The sequence below is a fragment of the Toxorhynchites rutilus genome, chromosome 1, assembly GCF_029784135.1.
Source record: "Toxorhynchites rutilus septentrionalis strain SRP chromosome 1, ASM2978413v1, whole genome shotgun sequence".
NCBI lineage: Eukaryota > Metazoa > Arthropoda > Insecta > Diptera > Culicidae > Toxorhynchites > Toxorhynchites rutilus.
Window position 1 is genome coordinate 82,393,689 of NC_073744.1, and position 19,005 is coordinate 82,412,693.

Here is a 19,005-nt window from a genome sequence, read left to right on the forward strand (position 1 = left end):
TTGAAGTTTGATTTGTTATGTAGATATTGACGAGATTCATGTGATATTGCTGTCAGCGACTGAACCCTTTAATAAGTATAAGTTTTTGTGTTTCTATTTTGTTGGGTTCAGCTTATTAATTTACTAATTTATGTATTTAATTGACATTATGATGGATATAACTGCTCAATTGCAATCATGAAGAAAAATGGGACAGTAACTACACAATAATGATTCTAACGCACTTCCTGTTTCTCCAGTAAGGATATCTTTGCTCTGCCAATTCGTGTCAATTCGCTCTGCGTAATTCGTATTGTTTACTTTTCCACAATTGCCTTCAAGAGTACTAATTCGTTCCATGTCTTGTTTTCAGTTCCTATCACGCTGGAAAGAGGCGTACTCAGCAAACATTAGTGCCTCCCCCGTGATATCCGCTTGCTGGAGTGGAACGATGCTGTCTACATGGCGCTCTGGTATAAGGATGAAGACAACGAGCCGTTGTACAGCTTCGACATCCGGGGTCGTCAGATTGCGTCAGACACGCCTCTATTCCTCGATAAAATACTTCGGAAAAGGGCATTCTTCCGCGCGACTACCCATCCGACACAGCTGATGGTCGACAAGTTCAAACTCGGTGATGAAGGGACCTATCGGTGACGGTTGGACTAGCGCAACTCATCCATCCGGGATGTGAAAATTAACTTCACAATTGTAGGTAATGAATACAGATGCCCAACAAAGCTCTCGAATCGCAAAACAACAAACAAACAAAAACATTCCCAGATCTCGCTCTTTCCAATTATCAAACACGCGGGGGAGTGAGAAATGTGTAAAAAATACGCTCATTCAAAAGAGGTGTACTGAACCGGAAAAACTTTTTGCCGTTCCAACGAATTGTTGTTACTCAAGAAACACTCGAGGTGGCTAAAGAACATGGATGACTCGCGGGTTTCTCTAATTTGTTTTCGCTTTTTCATTTTTCGATTGCCTCTTGTTGAACAGTATTCTAACAACTTCTTGGAATATTTGTTGCCGAAACGAAGAAGTAGACCATTTCTCTTGCCGGCTTCGTTTTCTGATGGTAAATTTTAATCTTCAACTCTTGGAAGTAACAATCCGCAAGGGGTGATGAGACGTCTATTGCCTGGGGACTCAAAACTCGCACTACTAACTAATTCAGGGAAATGCGGATTCGTTTTAAACTGGAATAAACAATTGCCTGAGGTTAAATAGATATCTTTATTTTGAGGAGAATATACACAATGTTATGTAACAGTTTGGTCTACGAATATGAATTTCAATCCTGGATTCGTTATCGACCTATCGTCCATCGTATCGAACGTGTTTTGCTTGTGCGATTGAAACAACTCAAGGATTGATTAAGATAGTCCAAGCGGAATAACTACACATACTGTGTTACTTTACATGTGCAAATCAGAGACGGATTTTGTTACCTTTCTCCGACGAAGGAAAGTATTTACGAACACGATACCATTGCACAATTTCGGTAATCTGGCCCTGTCTGAATAGAGTTGAGGTAGCTTGGGAGGATATCCATTGCATCGTTATCGTAAAATTGTTTGTCCGGATTCTCTCTGTTTTCACGTATCGGGTCTACCGAAACAACTGCATCGTTGATTGTGTTCGGTTTCATTCTGCAAGCTTTCTGTTTCTCTTGATAGATGAGTTTTCCTGCCGGCTGGAGTTGCTCTCCTGCTACAGCCACAGGAATTTTCAAAGCTGCCATCAATTCTAAGCAATCGTATTATCAAATAGTATCCGTTTGTTTGTAATATAGTTTGAGATTCATAATTTATGATGCCATAAATGCATTGAGGTACGGCATCATTATCAGACATAATTGTCGTTCACAATTTTTCTCCACTTTCAGAAAATATGTTGCTCTGTTACAAATAGCACATATGTATAGGTGATAAGATTCAAATTTTTTATTTCAAAACGTGCTTCTCTTCTTGCACGGCACTCTGGAACTTTGGCCGTTTCAACGTAGGTATTACTTGCGTCATTCTTTAGTACTGAAGATGAGATTTATTATACAAAATAATCCATGTTGAATGTATTCTTAGTGGCAAGCTCTGGATACGCGTGACCACAATGCAAGTCGGAAGAAATTTCATTGACGAAAAAACTCCGACCAGAAAGGGAATCGAACCCGAACCACCAGCATGATAGTTTGTCACGCTTACCACTCAATCACAGAAGTGCTTACTCCACCTAAAAATCCCTTCACAACAACGAAACACGAAGCTCAATCGTCAACGTGGATTGCTAACTTTTCGAATAATCCCCCACAACAAAATACTCGTCATACATTCGCGTTTGATTTTGCGAATAATTCCATCGTTTTACCGCTCTAATTTCAGTGCCACCGGATCGACCTTTCATCTGCAACCCAAAGTGAAGGGATGAACTTACACCGTTGAACCGTACAACGAAGGCAGCGATATTCGAAGGGAGGTAAACCTCAACCAAGTGGTTCTAGAATTTCGGATCCTCGACCCAATGTTTTTTGCTCTATTTTGTGATTCACAGGTCGACCTGAATGGAAGTGACATAGTATATGGATAGCACAGTGATAGACGAATCGAACGGTCAATCATGCTTCGTGCTCGAGTACTGGGCGGCTAAATCTGGACGCGCCGGACTGATGTGTGTTGGAAACAACACAAATCTGACCCAACCGAGAATAAAAAAAGTTATTCTACCGACTGTTAATTGTGAGTGGTTTCTTTCGTGATTTATTTTGGACGAATCGGACGATTTATTTTTCACATCACTTGGGCTTATTTTTTGACGTTCTCTTGGCTGTCACATCTATCCCTATGTTGAACAAGCAGAAATTTTATCTCGCGAAGGCGAAGAAGCAAAATGCACCATATGGCATCGGCATTGTGATGTGACAATAATCCTGCTATCCAAATACCAGAAATCGTTTCAAATTTGATAGATGATAATGGATTCGTCTATCGAATTTGAAACGTGCGTTTAGACAATGCTTGACTTTTCACAATTGACTTTTAACGATTGATTCATCTAAAGGAAAAGAAAATTTTATTCATTGTGATAAATGCGTATATATCTTCCGGTTAGACGTAGTCCGACGTCAAAATATGCCGATGTACTTGTTTCATCATAAAGTTTCAACAGCAAACAATTACATTAAGTTAATGACATATTCTAGCTCAACTCTTTCTAAACATATTTCAGGACGAGAATCAATACCTTCACAGCTGAAACAACCGTTCATGATCACTAACAACACTCATTTTATTTGTTCATTACTGTTATTCAGCAGGATACTTCGCATTCGTCTACATTTTTTTTGAAAAATTGAATAGTTTATTGGTTTTTTGGCCTTCAAAATACATGTATTATTTATTTAAATAAAATTCTTCCATTGCAATCAATACGAGCTTTCTTTTAGTCAACAAAATGACTCAAAAATGACTAATGGGTAATATCGGGGACATAACCGAAGTGACGTAGGACTACTCCAAGGGTTAACAATTTAAATATTAGGTTGAGGAAAAAAATTATCCATTATTTTCTCGTTGGCTAGCTTCAGTGATCAATATCTCGCGTAATATCGAACATACAATTTCACGGATTTTATACGGTGTTCACAATGAAAGTCAACAAAGAGAAAATTCGGTACATTTTACACTTTTTATTTTATAAATTCAAAAAAGCAAGCCAGGCTGCTGAAATTGTGATTGATGCTTATGGTGCCGATACTGCAACAGTAAAATACGTGCAATTTTACTTATTTTAATTTTTTTTTTCAATTGTTTTTAAATTTTTTTTGATTTTATTTTGTTTTCACTACAACACACTACATTATAATCTCTACTGTCGACAAATGAACTGTTTGGAGCTAGCGATTGACCAGAAGCCAAGAGGTGTTGTGTTCCATCAGGACAACGCAAGGCCACACAATTCCGAGAGCTTGATTGGGATGTTTTAATGCATCCATCATATAGCTCGGACCTGGCACCAAACGATTATCATCTTTTTCTTGCATTGGAAAATTTCCAGAGTGATAATAAATTGGGATCAAGAGAAGATTGTAAAAATCTATTGTTATGGTTTTCCGCTAATAAGGACCAAAACCTCTATGATAGAGACATTTAAAAAAGGGACAATAAAATTTTCCAACAAAATTGTGTATATTTGAACCAAATCTGACAATCCGAAGCATATTAAAAATAGTTTTGAATTTCACCCAAAAATAATGGATTACTTTTTCCATTTTTTTTTACTTTCTTTTTTTTATTTGTTTTTCTTGTTGTGTGTAATTGATGCAATCTACCTGAAAAATAAATTAGTTCACTGGAAAACAAAAACTCACTATGAAAATTTTCGTGGTTCTGAAAAGAAACTGATGAGTTTTTATTCATACACAGTTTCTCAATTCCTTCTCTCCTCCTTTTGATTTCTTCTCCTTCTTAGTTTGTTTCATCAAACCTCAACCATCAAAATCACATGTTTATTTTTCAACATAACCGTCACCGTTAAGCATTTCACAATTCTCCCAACGTGTTGCAAGTTTTTTCATACCGTTAGGGCGATTACACATTATCCGGTTTCTGCCGGAGCGGTTTCAAAAAGCGCCGCTGGGTTTGGACGGAAAACCGGACAACAATGTGAAAGAGACCTCGTGCTACACAAAACCGTACATCTCTCACAAATACATACATGCATTTATTTATAAGTGGATTTGACAGGTAAACATTGCTTGAAATATTCCGGTTACTTGCAGCTGACTGCAGACGGAAAATCTTAAACCCATAGCTGCTGCGGCAACCACGAGCGTTCTCATATGTTTGTTCCTTGGAAAGTACATAAGGCCGATTGTTGGAGTGTAGCACACATGAGCATGATCAAAGTGAGACCAGGCCTCACGGACATTACGCACACCCTGCATCATAACGGCGTTCTTAACGTACCTATCGTGAATACTTCCGCCCCACTTCAGAATACGTTTACAAAAACTAACTCTAGTCCAGTTGCGGTTTACTCATTCATACGCATAATTATTTTGTTCCCAAGCATACACGAATAGCATGATTTATTTCACACGCTCTGTTGCCACATATTTTTTCAACAGTCTCAGAAACACGGTTAGATAAAAGTGCAATTTGATGAACCAATAATAATAACATTCCGTAATAAGCTAGAGGCACTATTTATTTATATGTATAATGTGTTCACTTCCTGTGATTATTTTGGAATTTACTTACAAGAGAATGTATGCACATCTATTCATTTTAGAGTGTTTTTTATTTCATTATTACAGAAAAAAAAATTACGATTAAAATAACATAATTCGTTCAAACACTATTCCATTGCTGCTTCCGCTGATCCTCGTCCAAGAACGCGCTCAACATATGCCGCAATTCCTCGAGCACGTAATCCTGGGGCAATGGCAGCTTCTCGAGCCCAATTCGCATCACAGCTATAAATACGCGGATCCGGAGCAAAGAATGACCGAATCAGATAAGCTGGAATTTCGTTCTGACAGAACCGATGCTTTGGCGTCGGGCATGGGAACATTTTGACCACAGAGCACATATAGGACAGTTTGGGTTTGAGTGCCTCGGTTTCGTCGTCGATCGTGTCCCGGGTCAGGTCAAACTGGAATACCCAAAGAATATTAGACGAGAGAATTATTTTTAGTGTGTTCAAATTAACAAAAACTAACCTTCTCATTCAGCTCGATTAAGTCGCTCAAAATCCGCCCCTCGATGAACCAGTTGGAGATTTGTTTGACCTCCCCGATCTCGTTCAGTAATAATTTCAAATAAGGAATGTTGCCTGTGAACAAAAAAATTACGGGTGGGTAATGTCGGGGACATAACCGGAGTGACGTAGGACTATACAAAGGGGACAGATATTGTTAAATATATAATTTAAATATATTGTTTTATTTTCTTCTCCTACGTGAATATCTACCTATCTACCTGAAAAATGGATTAGTTTACTGTTTACTCTTCATGAATATGTTGATGGTTCTGAAAAGAACCTTTGGTGTTGTGTTTTTGTTATCACTCGATATTCCCATCTTGTTCGGTTAAACCTTCCTGTTTAGCTATTGCGTTTGCCACTCGCCACAGCTTTCACAGTTGGAAAATTCCCATCCAGCTTGTGACATGTTGTTCAGTAAATTACATTTAATAAGACGTGCCAGAGAAACACTTTGCCACTCACTGAAACTAATTGTTGCCTTGATGAGCGCCGAACCGAAGCTGCTCTGTTCTTGATGCGGGTTTTCTGATTGTCGTGAGCAGATTTGCAAGCCAACTCGAGCACTCCGACGGCCGAAACTCTATAATCGCTGTTAGGTATACTGGTGCTCCGGCACCAATCCGTTCGGCCTAGTTACCCTTGCGGAGCAATCAGTGAATGCGACCAACAGGGAACTGGAGACCTGCACGGTTCGAGTGAGACTTTGCCTTTCCCTTAACTTGTCCTCCTTTGTTACGTCCACGATGCCGATGCCGTACAACCACACGGATTTGAAAGAAAATGAGATTTTTTTTTGGGGTCCGCGTGTTTTATACTCTAGCGGTACACACTCACAGGATAGAGACAAATCGGCAGACTCAGCCAGAGGGGCGAGTCCAACGAGACGAACGAATGAGCGTTAAAAGGGAGCGATGGCAAAAAAATACATTCATTACGATTTGTTCGCTCGTTGGATTCACATGCAGGCTAAAAAGGGTCCTTTTCAGGATCACAAAATTATCTTCAATCTAAAGAGATTATTGTTTTGTTATCACTCGATATCCCCATCTTGTTCGGCTAAACCTTCCTGTTTAGCGATTGCTTTTGCCACTCGCCACAGCTTTCACAGTTGGAAAATTTCTTCCCATCCAGCTTTGTGACATGTTGTACAGTAAATTACATTCAATGCGACGTGCCGAAGCGCCACTCAGTGTCGCATTGGAGGCGATTTTAACCTGTAATTGAACATTTGCGATGACAGTGGTACAGTGTCGACTTTCAATGTGGGGTCATAATTTGGATCTCTATGTTTACAAAAATGTCCAACTAAATAAGTCGCATTACATGTCCGTCCAATTAGCTAACTGTCGAACTAATTGTAAATTACTGTACTTTCAATCTGTAAACAATTTAAGAATTGGTGAAAATTGAATAATCAGGAAAGTCCCCAACTATCAATAAGCTCAGAACAACTGTCAAATTCACATACTCATCAGATCCTGGCAAACAAATTATGAAAAAATCAATTTGTGTTTTATTATTATTTTGGATAATGTTTAAGAAAGCATTGAACTGTATTTCCTAAACTCTTTTTTGGAAGGTTTAATGGCCCTGAAAAGCGCCTTGTTTTATGGAATGGTTCCAATTTAGAAAACTTAGTACTCGTGGTTTTGAAAATAAACCATTTCGAACGCCCTCGATGCCGCCTTTTTCTTCTGCTACCTGATGCCGTTTTGCGATTGCGTTTGCCACTCGCCACTCGCTGCAACTGCCTGTTGTCTTGATGTCCACCGAACCGAATGTGTTCTGTTCTGAATGCGGGTTCTCTTATCGTCGCGAGCAGCTTTGCCAGCTAACTCGATAATTTCGGCGGCCGAAACTATATATCGCCGGCTAGGTGGACTGGTGCACTGGTACTAACGCGCTCGGCCTAGCTACCCTTGCGGGGAATTCCAGATCAACACGGTTCGAGCGGGATTTTGCCTTACCCCTCCCCTTTTCCTCCTTTACCATGTCCAGACATGGCTGCTTGGGTTGGTTTGTTGATGTGTTGTGATGCGAACCGATGTGGTGTACGGTTTGAATGAGAATGATCGTTACGGCAGCGGAGCGGGGATTTTTAAGCTGACTGGCTGGCTCGAGAATTACGCATGTGTGAGACTGCGACCAATGTTTCGTTCATTTTTTTCTTTTTCCTTTCCAATCGTGCTTCATTCTATTTCGTTGCTGCTCTGGTTGCCCGTTTTGGTCGGTACGATTTGAGGAGCACAAAATGGACCAATCAAAAATGGGCACATAGGGCATTTTAACAATGCTTGATATTTCACAATTATTCAATTATTTATCCCATGAAAAATGAAATGATATTCGTTATGATAGATGCGTAGATATATTTCCTATCAATTGATGCAAAAACCTTTGCGATCTATTGAGAAATGCTCGAGTTATAAGCGTTCCAAATCTTGCATTTTTTCATACTTGTTCAGTGCCTAGATTTCCATTTCACCCCCTATATCTTCCGGTTAGACGTAGTCCTACGTCAAAATAGAGGTTAATTAAATAACTCGATCTACTTGTCGAAAAACACCACTCACCGTTAATAACACAGTCCGTGGCAATATGCTCAATGATGACATCGTGCACCTGTGACCATTGCTTCTCTTTGAGCAGAAATTTGCATCACAGTATTAGTTCCACAGCACTGGTAGTTGTTGAAGAAGTGAAATAAAAATTTCAGCATCCACATCACTTGCAAATTATCAACTGGTTTCAAAATCAACAAACAAACGTCAATAGTGCACACATACTATTACATGAGACGAAAAATTGCCTGAATTGCACTAATACTACCAGCATGACAAAAAACTGTCAATTCATGTTGATGGCATAGAGCTTCGTGCGCCGCTTTTGGGAAATGATAGTTATAATGGATTTTCAGGTGCAATAAACTCATATACAAAATAAAAATTATGAATGAAAATTATTATTTTCTGATGAAATATGTTCGTTTTGTAATAAAGTAACACGTTCTTTTGCAAGTAGGGAAAAACCCTTGAACAAGAATTGTGTTTAACAATGATTTTATATTATAATGATGAGTTTTAGTGAAAATATCAAGAAAATTATACAAAATGGTTAAGTAAAAGTCAGTACTTCGTGTTTGAAGTAATAAAATAACATGAAGTAAAAATTTTCATTAAAAAATTGAGTAACTTAAAACTGTGTCTTATAGAGGATGATTTGCTTCCCCAAACTGATGTCTCCACCAGACGTCGATACTATACTACTGTGATCGCGAATAATGCTTGTCCGGTCACCGGACATTGTAGTCGCAGTAGACGGCTGCATCACGGCGCCGTGAAGAGGTTGGTACGGTCGAAATTTGCCATTTGGGTTTCAAACCGGTCCGGCAGAAACCGGATAATGTGTAATCGGCCTTATTGACAAATTCTTCCGACTTCTTTCGAACCCAGGCTGAGATAGAAGCGATAGCTATCATCACCTCATTGTTCGAGCTGTAATGATTACCCTTAAGGTCTTTCTCGAGTAGAGAAAAAGAATATAAAAATCACAAGACACAAGGTCGGGAGAATACGGATGGTGTGATAACAGTGCGTTGTTCGATTCGCGTTTACAAAGCGCCAGAAAATGACGCCACACTTCCATTGTTACAAAAAATTGAACGGAGTTCATTTAGTTCGTCTTCTTCAAGCATGTGGGCATGACCTAGCAGCCTACCTTCGTAAATGCCATTATTACAGATACGTTTTGTTCTGTTTTCATTAAAGCTAAGGGGAAGGGCCCCGCGATTTCAAATATTAATAGCACTGAACAAAAAGATAATATAAAACTTTTACCCTAAAAATCTGTACTTATATGTACTTTATAACAAACAATTGTAATCTGTACCGTACACAAACAATTAAACTGTACTTGTGGAAACATAAATGGTAGGCAGGTTGGTTGGACCTTCGTTTTCGCTGTAGCTTCCATTCTTTTCGTCCGTGTCTTAGTATCGATGAGGAAACATTGCCTTCCTAGCCTTTTCGCAAGCCTAGTCGACGTGGCTGCAGAAGTTCAGTCGATCATCAACCAGCATCCCTAGGTATTTTAGTTCTCACTTCGAAGTTATCGTCTAGCTAGCCAATTAGCCAGGTTACTGAAATATTCTAGCTAATCTCTTTTTTCCATCTTGTGGTGGTTTATCTGCAGTTTCTCAACTTTGCATCTAGCATCCAATCATATCTATCGACTCAATTGTCAGCAATTCAACCCATTACAATGACGCTCTTGTCACCAGGATAACGATGTCTTCTGCGAACCAATGATTTCCACGCTTCTAGGCAGATTTAAATTTAGTACGACATCGTACATGCCGCTCCAAAACGATAGGCCCAGGATAGGGCCCTGTGGAACCCGTGCCATAATTGTAATCTGCGTGTTAACTGGGGAATCCAAGTTTCCCTAGTGTTTGGATTTTTTTGTTTGGCTCTCCTCTTTGAAGCCGCCAATGTTAACCAGGGAACTTATGTCTTTGGATTTTTGTTACGTTTGAAATCTTGCCTTAAGGGCTTATGGGCTAAGCTCCGAGACTTCAGTAAATCCCGACTAGGGCAGCCACTAACCCTTCAGAATACGATCTAGAATGATCCCTCCTAGTGAAGTCAATGGTCTGCTTTTCGGTTTGGGATTTGCTTGAATACTTGATTTTAAGAAATGAATACGTCCTGGTTTGCTTCCGAACTATTTATTTCTTTGCTATCATGAACTTTTTGGTTTGTCTAACTCAATTGAACTGAGGATTTGAACTGACTTATTGAGTAAGAATTCGGACTATATATACACGAATTCTTACTCTAGCTTAAAATTAAAAGGGAGAGAAAAGATCTCCCTTTCCTACTCAGATAACCGAAACCGCATCGGTTATCCTCCTGCAAATTCGCTATATAAAATTCATTCCATTGTTTCCATTCTTCGCTATCGCTAAAGGAGCTCAACTTGGGAAGATTTTGTGACCTAAATATCTGCTGATTACCAGCACAGGAATCCCTGTCTATGTTCTCTTGTTCTCATCCTTCACTACGTCACCCGCGTGGGATCCTAAATTTTTGTTTCTTTGTCCTAATCGTTCTCTGCCCTTCGTGCTCATTCCATGCACGATAAAGGGCGAGATCTAAACAAAACCATTTTTATCACCTCTCGAGTGGCTCATACAGCGTTCTCGCCTTGGGTCTTATCAAAACATGCTTCCTACGAAAATGGTTAATGTGGGAAACATCTAGCTAATTGCCGGCAATAAATATTAGTTTGGAGAAAAAGTAATCCATGATTTTTGGATGGAATTCAAAACTATTTTTAATATGCTTCGGATTGTCCGATTTGGGTCACAAATTTGTTGCCATTCTGAGGGTAGCTACATAATGTCTCTATCATACAGGTATTGGTCCTTATTGGCGAAAAAATCTAACAATAGATTTTTGCAATCTTTTCTTCATCCCAATTTCTTATCACTCAGGAAATTTTACTGAGAGGAAGAGGTGGTAATCGCTTGGTGCCAGGTCCGTACTATATGGTGGATGCATCTAAACATCCCAATCAAGCTCTCGGAAAAGAGGGGCCTTGCGTTGTCCTGATGAGACAAAAAACCTCTTCTGTTGGCCAATTATGAAGGTTATTGGTCAATTACGAGCTTCAAACGGTTCATTTGTCAACAGCAGAGATCTTAATTTAGTGTATTGCACTAAAATAAAAATTAAAAAAAAAATTAATTTTTTTTAATTTGAAAAAAAAAATAACAAGAAATGGAAAATAAATTTAGTTGCACGTATTGCAGTATCGGCAACATAAACACCATTCACAATTTCAGCGGTCCAGCTTGAATGTTCGCATTTATAAAAGGAAAAGTGTAAAATGCACCGAATTTCCTCTTTGTTGACCTCTATTTTAACATCTTGCAACTCACAACTGAATGGAGCAAAAAACAGCAGAAGATTTTTTTAGTGTGAAATGTCATCTTTACAACGAAGCTAAACTTGAAATTGTATGATCGATATTTCGCGATATATTGATCACTAAAGCCAGCTGTCGAGAAAATAATGGATAACTTTTTCTCCAACCTAATATTTACTTCTATTCCTTCGTGTAATGCGCTATCTCTGACGCGCTTATCATGAGAGCTATATAGAACAATTGCAGAAAAGGAAACGAAACATGTGGCTTCCTCCTGTTGGCATTATTTTGTTATTCAAATGGGCATTGCGCTACAAATTTTATATTTGATTATTTTAATTTCCGTAACACTGCGAATGACCCGTGTTTGTCTCGTAGGTTAGCATGGATGGGTATATCCCAGTAAACGTATTTTCTCTATTTCTGTTAACCGACGTAGTTTATTACGGTTACACTAAGGGTTGTTAATACCAGCACTGCATTTGTAATCCTTGCCAATCCTGGAGATCACGGCTTGGCTAATGTTGCTAAACAATGTCACACTTTTCTTTGTTGAATTCTGATGATTGCGTAGAAACAAAATAATGCTATTGCTTTTCCGCAACTTTACATTTGCTGCCGGTCACGACTTGTAATTTCCAAACAACTGCAGAGCCATTTTATTCATCCTTTAGGTATCTACACAATCCATTTCTTATTATCATATCTACAATGACTGTTAAGAAAAAACCTAAATCTACAAACAACTATTCGATACCTGACCGACCGATCAAAAGATTTTTGGCAGATGGCTATTGTTTGAGAACTGTTGCTGCTCTCTGAATTGAAACATATTGTATTTGACTACAAAAACAAGCTGAAAACTGTACCTTAGCACCCAAGAGTCACCATAAATCCATTTCCATGTTATTGATTTTTTCTATAACCGTACACAAAAAAAATGAAAATTTTCGAGACAATATCTTGAAAAAGTTTTTTTAGAAAAACTTTTTTGCCTTAAATATACACAAGTTGCGATGTATGGAATAGTTGTAGGATACATATTTATCTACCATTTCATTCAAATCTGAGATGACCATTTTGAGAAAATCGACTTTTGGTTTTTGAAATCGATTGTTTTCAGCGTAGGATTTAAAAAAAATTTCAGTATGGTTTTTCGAAAATAAATTCGATTATTTTCCTAAAACTCTTCCATAGATCGCTTTTTTGTAGGACTAACTTTTTTTGAGTAAACAAATTTTATTAAGAAATTGTCAAAAATATTTGGCCCTTTGCATATGTTAATCTAGATAAATTTTCGAAAAATTAAGTATGCCGAGTTGCCTAATTAGGTAAGGTCTTCACGCCCAGAAAGTTTCGTTCAGTTCTGAGAGGGTCCCATAGACGAGTTGGCGCGAAATCCGTCAATTGTTTGTTCCAAAAAATATGTTTTCCTTCATCATGCATAGAAACATTTCTGTTGTGACTGGGAGGGAATCCAAGCGGGACAATTTTTCACCAAACCAAACCAAATTTAAACAAGTACAAACGTGCTTGCACTGTTCGGGAAAAAGCGGGAGTAAAATAGAACTAACCTTCGTTGTGCGGTGATCGAACTAGAACTCATTTTATTTTAACATGGGAGGGGGAAACTTGCACATTTTGCTCCTCTTGTGTATGTGTTGGTGACAACGGATGCTAGCAAACGCACTAGAAATTTCCAGACGCAAGTGCAGCGCGAATGCAAGGGTAGGCCATTAAGTGGGGGTAACACTGAACGCAACAATTTCCAATCGAACATCTTTGTTATCTATCATGGTATAAGTGTTCGAAATCTTTCACTATTTTCAACATTTCAGTTTTTAGATTTTCACTTACACTTCATACCATCCTGTTAGACATAGTCCTACGTCTGAATTCTCTAGAGCTGGTACTTCACGACTACTTTTTTCTAGCGTGCCTTTGGAAAATACTTCATAGAAAAATAAATCGTTCATATTATGGAATAATTGATGACTTTCGAGTTTTTCTATTATTCCTACAATAGTTCTACAAAAGGTATCTAAAATGTTGTTGTTGGAATGTATGTATCATTTTTGAGAGAGAGAGTACATTGATAATTGAATTTCAAGAGCAACGTTGTTCTTAGTCATGCAGTGAAATTATTTTAATTGGTGTTTGCAGAGGTATAGAAGATCTTTGAGTTGGCAACACTTTCTAATATGTCGGCTGTCATTTATTTTATGTTCTGATTACGTAGATATGTTCTCTGGGGTTCGATTCCTGTTCGGATCAGAAATTATATCGACAAAGGTCGCTTTTCTGGCTTGCACTGGTTCAGGTGAACACTGTCTAGGGTGTGGTGGGAAGAGCAAATGGGCTTTGCCAGTCTACAAGAAAATCTACAAAAAAAACCGAAACGGTGAATTGACGCCGCTATAAGCGTCATTGCCCAGTCCAGGTGGTACTCGGGAGGTAAAACAGCAGTAGCACGATTATCCTCCTGTGATTATCCTGTAAGATAGTGCGGTTGTTCGCAGGCCCTGCAAGCCGCACCATAAAAACACCAAGCAATGAATGATACAGAAGATATTGTGAATCCGGCCATGTAGTAAAAACGTTAAGTCAAAATAAATAAATAGTCAATGCCGTTTGCCGCTCTCATTAAATATCTCTCGTTTCTAATTGAGTAATTCTTCAAACCAGTCCTCATTTTTTTTTTATTAACTCGGAACATGTCAGATGCTCTTTAGCTTTAGATGCTTCACAGTAATCTGATAAATGCCCCATATTTTGAATATCGATATCAACTAGCTCTTTTGATTGTCCTCAAGACTTTCCATTAGCGGCTTCAGCAATCCTGGAAAATGTGGCTTCTGTAAAGTTATTGCTAAGGAAACGCTTCTCTCCTTATTCGTGCGAAAAATTTGCCTCCAATTCCTCTAAAAAAGGAGGCGGTGTATAGTAATGCTTCGAAATCCGGACGCTTAAGCGCTTACGAATATAACTTCAACTACTAAAAAATATTGACATATCATAGCATGAAAAATTAGCGTTCCTATAGAATTAGAAGGCCTTCATCTATGTTATGAATCACAGATCATGTTATATTTGTTCAAAATTTGAAATTTCTTTCATCGAGTCGTGATTTTAAATCCGGACACTTTTTTAATCATGCTTTGAAATTCGGACACTTTTGCTTTCAAATCCGGACACTTGTTTTTTTTGCAATTCTTTGAGAGAAATTATTTATTAATTCTTGTAGAACTTGTGCCTGATACTCGAATACACTTCACGGTGGAAACGAAATAAACGGCACGTCATTGAACTATGTTTTACGAGTTAGTGAAGTGTCGAAGATAACAATGAGTTTTCAGGCAGAATGAGCACTTTTCGAATAACAATCATCTGTTTTGAGTCAAATATGCGCCGTTTTGTTCGATGACTTGTTCCCAACGAGATGCCAACTTCATAATACCCCTGTTATAGAAGCTCGCTTCCTTATTGGCAAAAACTCGAATAGCCAATTTTCACAGGCCTCTTTTGTGGCTAACTTCTGACTACCTAGCTCGTTCGCCATGGACAAAAACAGGTGGTAGTCACTTGGTGCAAGGTCCGGACTATACGGCGGACCTCCCATCCGAGCTCCCGGAGCTTCTGGCGCGTCACCAAAGAAGTGTGTGGCCTGGCGTTGTCCTGATGGAAGACAATGCGGCCTCTGTTTATCAAAGATGGTGCTTCATGAGTGCTACCTTCAAGCGGTCCAGTTGTTGGCAGTACAGGTCCGAATTGAGCGTTTGGCCATAGGGAAGCAGCTCATAATAGATTATTCCTTGAAAATCCCACCAAACACACAGCAGAACCTTCCTGGCCGTTAATGAGGGCTTGGCCACCGTCTGAGCCGCTTCAGCGGGCATCGACCACGACCGTTTGCGCTTCACGTTGTCGTAAGTGACCCACTTTTCATCGCCAGTCACCATCCGCTTCAGAAACGGGTCGATTTTGTTGCGATTCAGCAGCGATTCACAGGCGTCGATACGGTCAAAGATGTTTTTTTGCGTCAACGTGTGTGGCACCCATACATCGAGCTTCTTTGTGAATCCAAGCTTCTTCAAATGGTTAATAACGGTTTGATGACTTATCCCCAGCTCTTGGCCGATGCTACGGCTGCTACTATGCCGGTCTTTCTCGGCTAATTCAGCGATTTTGTCGCAATTTTCGACGACAGGCCTTCCGGAGCGTGGCGCATCTTTGACGACCTCTACACCAGAACGAAAACGTTGCAACCATCGTTGTGCGGTGGAAATGGAAACTGTATCGGGTCCATAAACTGCACAAATTTTATTGGCAGCTTGAGATGCATTTTTGCCTTTGTCATAGTAGTACTGTAAAATATGTCGGATTTTCTCTTTATTTTGCTCCATATTTGCGACACTATAACTCACGAACGACTTAACCAAACAAAACAATGTCAAGGATATTATAGCGCGCAAAAATACCTTTCCAACAAGCTATAGTATGACTCGATACAATGAATACAACTAGAACTACGCGCTTACAAACACCTCGCGGAAATACCGCAGGACTTTTTTGACAGCCTAATATATTTATATATATTTTTTCAAAATCCTATCAATATGGGTATCAAATGAAAAGGATTGACTAATAGACAGTTATTCATCAAAAATGGAAATCCGAAATGGCGCCACTACAAGATGGCGTCATTGTTTTTTCAAAACTCCATCAATATGGGTATCAAATGAAAGGGCTTGACTAGTATAATTCAGTTATTGAAGAAAAATATAAATCCAAGATGGCGGCCACTACAAAATGGCGGATTACAAATTTTCTCAAATCCCCATCAATATGGGTATCAAAAGAAAGAGATCTACTAGTCGATCACGGTTGTTTATGAACAATGCAAATCCAAAATTTTAAAGAAATTGTTCAACGATTTTATTGTAGAGAAATATACAAATGATACAGATAATGTACTTAGAACTAAAAAAAAATAATAAGTAAAAAACACCTTTTAAGTTCAACGGTTTCATTGTGATTAAACATAATAATAATACAGATGATGTACCAAAAGCTAGAAAATAATAAGGCAAGTAAAAGTTAGTAGTTACCGCACCCCTTTCTTCATTAATCTAGGACATTTTTATCCAAATTTTTATTAAGGCTCATATGGCGTCAACCTGACGGGGCCGGGAGTTCAATATTTCGACAATGTTTGCCTTATAACTATGTTAGTAATATGTAACCGATTACTCGCGGTTGGCTCGAGGTTAGTATTACAAGTGTTTTCGTAATTGTGATGTTGCTGTCTTCAATGATCTGTACCTGTGCCCGACACGAGATACTTCCTATTGGGATGCAGCTGACCATTAATCAGCAACGCCCCCCTAGTCTGTACCCCATATCTAGCGTGGTGCGTCTTCTCGACTCGAGGAATCCAGGATAGAATGGTCACTAGCCGGCGCAAACATCAGCTCGTGTAGAGTTGTCATGAGCGGTACAATCTTTGACTCTTGTTGAATGATCAGTGGACTGCACAACCTTTGGCCCGTGTATCTGTAAAGAGTGTGTGTATGTATTGCCGCGACTAAGTAAAAGTTTATAGATCGGATAGGAGGGATATGAAACTGGGACACAGTAGTAGGAAACATCATTAAACGTTGCCATCGGCGTTTCTGAGGAACAGGTATAGATGAAGCAGAAGATCAGTATCACGGCTACCTAAGATATCCCGGACGGGGATATCCGATTGTCTGCCTTTTGCTCTCAGTGCTCTCAGTGTCTCAGTGTCCTGACGAGGAATGTGAAAAAAATCGTTATAAGCAATTTGCCTTTCAAAAAGTGTGCCTTCTGAAGCGCCCACCTTAGCTAGCGAGTCCGCTTTCTCATTACCCGGTATCGAGCAATGAGAGAGAACCCATGCTTGAATAATTTTTCGACCAAAACATTCAATAGATGTCTTATTCTTGTTAGGAAATAAGATGAGCGTTTATCAACCTTCATTGAGCGGATTGCCTCTATTGAGCTGAGACTGTCTGAAAAAATAAAATAATGGTCGATGGGCAATGTTTCAATGATCCCTAATGCGTAATATATCGCACCCAGTTCAGCGACATACACGGAACAAGGATATTTGAGTTTGAAAGAGGCACTGGAATTTTCATTGAAGATGCCGAAGCCAGTGGACCCGTTTATGAATGAACCGTCAGTAAAGAACATTTTATCAGATCTAACTTTCCCATATTCTGCCGAAAATATCGGCGGAATAGAATCGGAGCGTAGGTGATCTGGGATTCCATGGATTTTTTGTCGCATGGACAGATAAAAAATGACAGAGGAATTGCAGAAGTATGGGAAGCAAACTTGGTTGGAGATGCCTGGTGAAGGGTGCACGTCGTGGGTAAGGTACTCATGGTATAAAGACATTAAACTGAGGAGTCAGTTTGAGTAGATTTTCGAAGTTATCAATCACCAATGGATTCATGATCTTGCAACGGATGAGAAATCTGTAGGATAATTCTGTGAACCGAAGAGTAAGCGGGGATACTCCTGCCAAAACTTCGAGACTTATCGTATGTGTCGAATGCAAACACCCCATCGCTATACGCAAGCAACGATATTGTATTCTCTCCAGCTTGAGAATATGAATCCTGGCAGCTGATCGGAAGCAAAAACTGCCATATTCTAACACTGATAATATCGTTGTTTTGTACAACTGAATTAGGTCTCCTGGATGGGCACCCCACCATGTTCCGGTTATTGTTTGGAGAAAATTGATTCTTTGCTGGCATTTCTGTTTCAAATACGCAGTGTGTATTCCCCAGGTACATTTAGAGTCAAAATATACTCCAAAGTATTTGAAAAACATCGAGTGCCTGATCGCTTTGCCGGATAGGTGAAGCTGGAATTGGGCGGGTTCGTGCTTCCTAGAAAAAACGACCATGTCGGTTTTCTCCGTAGAGAATTCGATACCCAGCTTGAGAGCCCACGTGAACAGGTTGTTCTGGGTATCTTGCAAGGGTTTTTGCAGAACGGCGGGATTAGTACCCGTGATGGAAATAACTCCATCGTCTGCAAGTTGTCTCAGCGTGCAGTTTCTAGTTAGACAATCATCCATATCATTGACGTAAAAACTATACAAGAGGGGGTTTAGGCAGGAGCCTTGTGGTAGGCCCATAAAATTGTATCGAGAAGATTTCAAGCTGCCATGATTGAAAAACATGTGCTTTTCTGAGAGTAAATTGTACAGGAAATTATTCAGAATTGGCGAAAGTCCACGATTTGGATTTCAGAAGATAGCAGCGCGAGACAATCGTTCGTCCCTTTACCTCGGCG

At 39.3% G+C, this 19,005-nt stretch overlaps 1 protein-coding gene across 1 annotated transcript in view; it reads left to right on the top strand.

Moving 5' to 3' along the window:
- Nucleotides 1-19,005, top strand: part of LOC129761116 (myb-like protein G) — a 49,980-nt gene that overhangs the window by 12,770 nt on the left and 18,205 nt on the right. Inside the window, exons 2-4 of the mRNA XM_055758825.1 lie at nt 353-694; nt 2,364-2,457; nt 2,533-2,717. The gene's annotated coding sequence lies outside the window, so the exon portion shown is untranslated. The remainder of the gene's footprint in view (nt 1-352; nt 695-2,363; nt 2,458-2,532; nt 2,718-19,005) is intronic.